The sequence below is a fragment of the Nannobrachium achirus genome (assembly GCF_963921795.1).
Source record: "Nannobrachium achirus genome assembly, chromosome: 2".
In the NCBI taxonomy this organism is placed as follows: domain Eukaryota; kingdom Metazoa; phylum Chordata; class Actinopteri; order Myctophiformes; family Myctophidae; genus Nannobrachium; species Nannobrachium achirus.
This window is the reverse complement of record NC_137811.1, coordinates 31,857,942-31,864,002: the sequence shown is the minus strand read 5'-3', so window position 1 is coordinate 31,864,002 and position 6,061 is coordinate 31,857,942.

The following is a 6,061-nucleotide window of genomic DNA, read 5'->3' as shown; positions in this document are numbered from 1 at the left end:
TTTAAAATACTTTAATGGGCCCAAATGATAATGGTAAAAGATTATGGTATCATACTGATACTGATTAATAGTTAACAGTAAGTTAAGTTAGTAAGGAAAAAAGTTCTACATTTATTGGATTACTTGGCTATATGGTATGATGTGCCATATATATATATATACATATATGTTTTAGCATTTATGCTAATGAACAGTGGGGAGATTTAATCTGTTCACAGTTGTATTTTTATTTGACATTTAAAATTCAAATGTGACCTTGTCATCCATATTTAGGATGAAATGTGCCTCTAGACTAATAACGGCTTCAAGTGTGTTTCTAGAGTATTGACTGTTGATGCATATTGTGTCAAATGTGTTTTACACTTTTTCCAAAATTAAGTTCTCATCTGATAACTAGTCACTGTGTTAAGTAAGTGCCACTTTCTTCTGATATCTACTCTACCTTGTAGTTCTGATGTGCCAGCACTTGCTTTGCTTTGCTATACAGTGTCTTATATACATTTAATATACAGTATATTGTATTGTTTCAAGAGTGATGTAATTTATTCCTTAGTTTTAACCTACCTTTGCAATGATTTGAATCTAGCAAGGATGCTAACCTGCACACGTTATTTACGGTCAGTAAATAGTATGATACAGAACTGCCAAAGAGACTCCGTTACTTATGCTATAACACATTTTCCCTTTTCTTTGTTTCTTTTGTTCTGATTTTGGTTTATTTGTTGACAAAAGCTTATTCTGTAAGATGTAAAAAAACGTAATTTCCGTCTGGACATAGTCTTCAGAAATAACAGGTTGCAAGATGATGAATAAATGGTCAGGAATTCTCATGAAAGTGCCAACCGGGTAAAGTTCTCTAATAAATCAATGATGTCACATGTTGTCAGTGATGTTTATTGAATTGTTTAATTGTAGAAACTGTTTACTCTTAAGCATTTGGTCACTCACTTTTGATGACCAGACTTCTTCTGTGTCGACAATCAAGGATTGCTGCCTATTATAGTTATCAGAATTCTTTATTTTATCGCTTGACTTATATGATCACACTTGTATACTAAATGTTATTGCTATGTAGCAGCATCTCAGGTTTGTTTTCATACAATGCAACACGTTTGACTTAAATTGAGCGGTATCCCGAGAGATGTCACATCACTGACCATTAGCTGAAATTAACATTTTATTGTGAAGGGTGTTTTTGAGAAAATACCAACCTTTCTGTGAGTGTGCATGTGGCTTTAATCACCACCAGCCTGAACCATTGATACAAGGTAGCATTGATCCATTCTTATTCTGAATGTCACAGCAGAGACACTGGAAAATGTTTTTCCAATGTTCTATTTTTCCAATCTTAATGTTGGTGAACTTGTGCAAATGATACCCTCCCAGCAAGCACAGTCAGGACCTGGACCAATCAGTGACATCTCGATTGGGGCCAGATCAAGTCAAACCATGACTAGTCAGATCTGGCCAAGAATATCACCTGATTTCAACAAACATAAATCCTGCCCACGAAAACGGACGCCCTGGATTAATCAGAGCGGGTCCGATCGAGGCCAGATAAATATAACTAGTCAGATATGTCCCAGAATATAACCTTACATGATCATATTTCAACTAACATTACAAACAATAACAATAATCCTATAGTCCATATGACCTCCTTTAGGCGGTATTGCGTTATAAGGAAAAGTGCTTAGAAAATGAATTTCGTTCCCACGTCCGGGCACTACTCATTCAATGCATTTTTGCATAGACAATACCCCTGTGGACATTGGGTTAAAAGTTCTCCGCACGAAACCTGCACGACTGTTGTCACCAGCCAGAATTGTATATAAAAGTGAATAACAAAAAAACGAAAATGTTGTGCTGCTGTTTTTGCTTGTAAAATGTACTATATTGATTTTGGCAACACAAAATCTTTCTCAAATGTCATAAATACATCTACTTAACATCTGAAACAAGTATTGGTTCCTTAGTATTCTCATTATGTGAATTTAGATCGTGAAATATAGCAAATTTGTTGAAAAAAACGCCTCAATATATGTGCATTGGCACCCAACAAAATGAAACATACACATAGTAAATTTAGCTAAAAGCTTATGTCTCATACATAACACATCTCACAGCCAACTGTGTAATGAAAGGTACCTTGGCCAGAAATGGAGGAAAATCAATCAAACTGCTATCACACCCCCCTAAATTGGAAAATTCCCAAAATGGACAAGACTATAATAAATGCACAAAAGGTCATGTCAGGTATAAAATATGTATTTAAGTACCACAGAATGTCCCAACATCTGCCATTTGTAGGCTACATCAAGACACCCCCCAACCAAAACAAAAATGCATACAAATGTTGGCAGCATAAAACGTAAACGTAAGGCTGTGCTGTGACAAAATACAGCAAATGCTAAGCTTTTTCCTCCAAATCTTGAAATAAAACGAGTATTTAGCTAATTTTACATTCTGACATGGTGCATATATTACTCATCCCTATCACTTTCATCCAGGGGTCATCAATGTGTCTGTACTACGGACAAAATGTGTCAGTGGCTGATTTTATATCTTATAATGTCTTGTTTTTGATCATAAGACCCAATTATTGAATTCGAAGTCGACAGGTTTTTTCAGAATATCCATGACATTGTGACATTTTGGCATATTAGGAGTCCAACCAGTACTAGTACTGTACGCCCTTAACTCTGAGATTGTACAAATAGAACCAAATTCGTCCCATAAAGCTTGTTTCTTTAGAAGCATTCTCACAGTTCTGGCAATCCGTTTTTGCCTGGCGTTGCCAGCCTCTATCACACACTTCGTTTTGGGAAGAGAGTCTGGGATTTCAGGAAGAGTTTTCATTTCTGGGGTTTGCCCCAAACCACGTGCCCCAAGCCTACAGAAACCACGTGCCCCAAGCATACAACCCTGATTGGCCAACCCTTGAAGCTGGTTGAGGAAATAGAATCTCAATGGTTCGGTGCCAGACCGTACTACAACACCACTACCGCCAGGGGGTGTTGTTGTGTTCGGTCTGGTTTATTAACCAGGCAAAATCCGTTTCCGACCTGTTCTGGCACTGAAATAAATCAGTACAAGACAGTCTTGCAGACATACTGTACAGGTTTGCTTGTCTTCAACTATAGTGAACAACATGCAAAACACTTGACTGTGGAATCAGCACACTGTCCTGTAGATATGTTGAGCAAGGATGATGTGGTCACTGTAGATGGGTTAGTGTCCACTGCTGAAATGGTGTGGGTTGGAGGGGTGGAGGTGGAGCATATACTTGAGTGTAATGCCATCCAGACCGCTTGCTTCCTTGGCATCAGCATTATATGTCTGTTCCAGTAGCATGTCAAAAGAAACACTACTGTTGTGGCTGCCATCTGCTCGTCAGCCAACAAATACACCTGCCATCAGTGCTTCATGTACCTCTGAAGCTGTTTCCGGTAATTTCTTCATCTAAGGCAAATACAAAGGTAAAGATTGCTGCCCGTACTTGTAGTGGCCTACTGAAGTGAGGTAGGGTAGCATTCTTGCTGATTCACAGAGATGTCCTGTCCAGTCACCTTCCCGCTCGTAGTAGATAAACCTTTGGAGAATATCTGACATCTCCAGGAAGTTTGCCCAGAGGACTGCAGTTGATTGCCCATTGAATGATTCCTGAAAAGCAGCAGCTGACCTCCTAAGACTGCCATCTCTGGATGCCTCGTCATTTCTAACTTCTGCCAGTTATCTCTTTTTCAAACAGGACTTTGAGGGCATGTACAGTTTGGTAGTATTATGTCTTTTCAACAAACATCTTCTTGACAATTCCTTCTCGACCAAGACTTGCTGCAACAAGCAGATCATCTGCCCCTGCCATCCCTGATAATCTTGCAAATAGCCTTCATGTTCAGTAGTTGTGAGCTTGGTGGAAGCCTCCCAGCAACAGGACTACATTGCCAAATTCATCTTGGTGTTGCCTGATCTCCAGTGATAATGGTGTACTTATGTAGTGAAGAGTCGTTTCATCTCTTTTCTGAGGACAGAAGGATCAGTTGGCGATGCTGGGATGAGTGGAAGGTAGATGCTAGCCTTTGGGTGAAAGTTTACACAGAATGCTGAAAAGCCAGGTAAACCAGCTTCTGCATCTGGAGGAGAATTCAGCAACTGTGATGTTGGAAGCTATTCTACCTGCAGCAGGTGCCACACAAGTAAAAGGTCTTCAGCCAGGCCATCTGATGAAGTCTCTAGAATCTCCAACTTCCCAGTGCTCAGAAGACCTGGACTTCTGTTTGTCTTTGCTTGCTGACAAGAAACACTTGGGAGTAGGTGGTTCAGCAATGTGATGAATTTAAAATGTCATCTTTAAGATACATTTAGCTGTATTTACATTTTCTCTGATTTTTCTCCACAATCATCCCCACACCTCTTGATAGAATCTGAGGTAAAACTGACCAAATGTGTTCATATTGCTTTTGTCATAACAGCCAGCTGTCACTGTAAAAGTCATAGTAAAGCTCATTTTCGGGTGGCATCCATCTTGGAAATATGTAAATTATAGATCCAGACACACCCAATCATGAAGATAAGTATTCCATTGTGTTTCTCTTGATGTGAAACCATGAAATAGACACCAATTTTACTTGTCATTATAACAAAATTACAGTCACTAACAATCACTTACATTGAAGCGTTTACTTCAACAAATTTGCTACATTATATGATCTAAATTTGCATATGAGTATACTAAGGCACCAATACTTGTTTCAGATGTTAGGTAGATGTATTTATGACATTTGAGAAAGATTTTGTGTTGCCAAATTCAATATAGCAAATTTTACAAGCAAAAACAGCAGCACAAGATTTTTGTTTTTTTGTTATTCCCATTAAATACATTTCTGGCTGGTGACAAAGATTGTGCAAGTGACACGCGGAGAACTTTTTGTTTCTTACTTAGTATCAATAGATCTTTCTAATGAAGCAAAGTTTATGTAGTGCCCATGGGGCGGGAACGAAACCGAACGATACCAGCCACGCAATACAGCCTACTTGTAATGACGTCAAGATCATCCCCATATGGGCTGTGATCTGGCCAAGTTCAGAACGTCACCGGAGTCACTGAAGGACGTTTTATCATGACGTCATTTGGCTTGCAGGGCCATTCATAGCTGACAGGAGTGGCCCTCTTCTGCTGCTGTAGACCATCTGCCACAAGGTTCAGCTGTTGTATGTTCAGTGATGCTCTTCTGCGTGCCTCGGTAGTAACAAGTGTTTTTTTTTAGTTATTGTTGCCTTTCTATGAGCTCAAATCAGTCTGGCCATTCTCCTCTGACCTCTGGCATCGACATGGAATATTCGCCCCACATATGTTTAACTGCCACTGACTGTATATTTTCTCTTTTTTGTATCATTCTCCGTAAACTCTAAAGATATCAGATCCCAGTAACAGTTTCTGAAATAATCAGACCAGCACCAACAACCATGCCACACGTTCAGTCACATAAATCAACGTTCTTCTTGTACATGCCATCCAGTACACATTCACACGCGCACATACATACGCACATGTGCGTGTTGAATGTCTTTGTCTTCTGCATAGCAGGCCAAACCCTGTTTTTGCTGGCATATTCTAGTGAGAGAATATGTGATGGAAACAATAATAAAGAGTTGACATTGCTCAACAGGTTCCTGAGACAGTAGGGTTTAAGTGTTGATATACAGTATGTATATGATGCACCTTTAGTGCAAGCCAATGTTTTCTTTGGAACATTAAGTGCATTTACTGGTTTGTAAAGCGAACTATCCGTGATGAATTAATTGAGCTATACTGAGGCTCTTATTATCCTCTCTGCATCTCAGAGATTCATAGTATAAATTGAAGAAAAAAACTGAGACTGTTTTTAATATACTGTATATACTTTATTGTGGATAACAGATGAGTTTAGCAGTGGTAGTAGCAATTTCATGATATAGAAATACTAGTAATGTCATTCAAAAGGTATTGGCATTTTGGCATCAAAATATACTTCCAGTAGCAAACATTTAACGATCATATTTTTTGCATTGTAATTAGAAA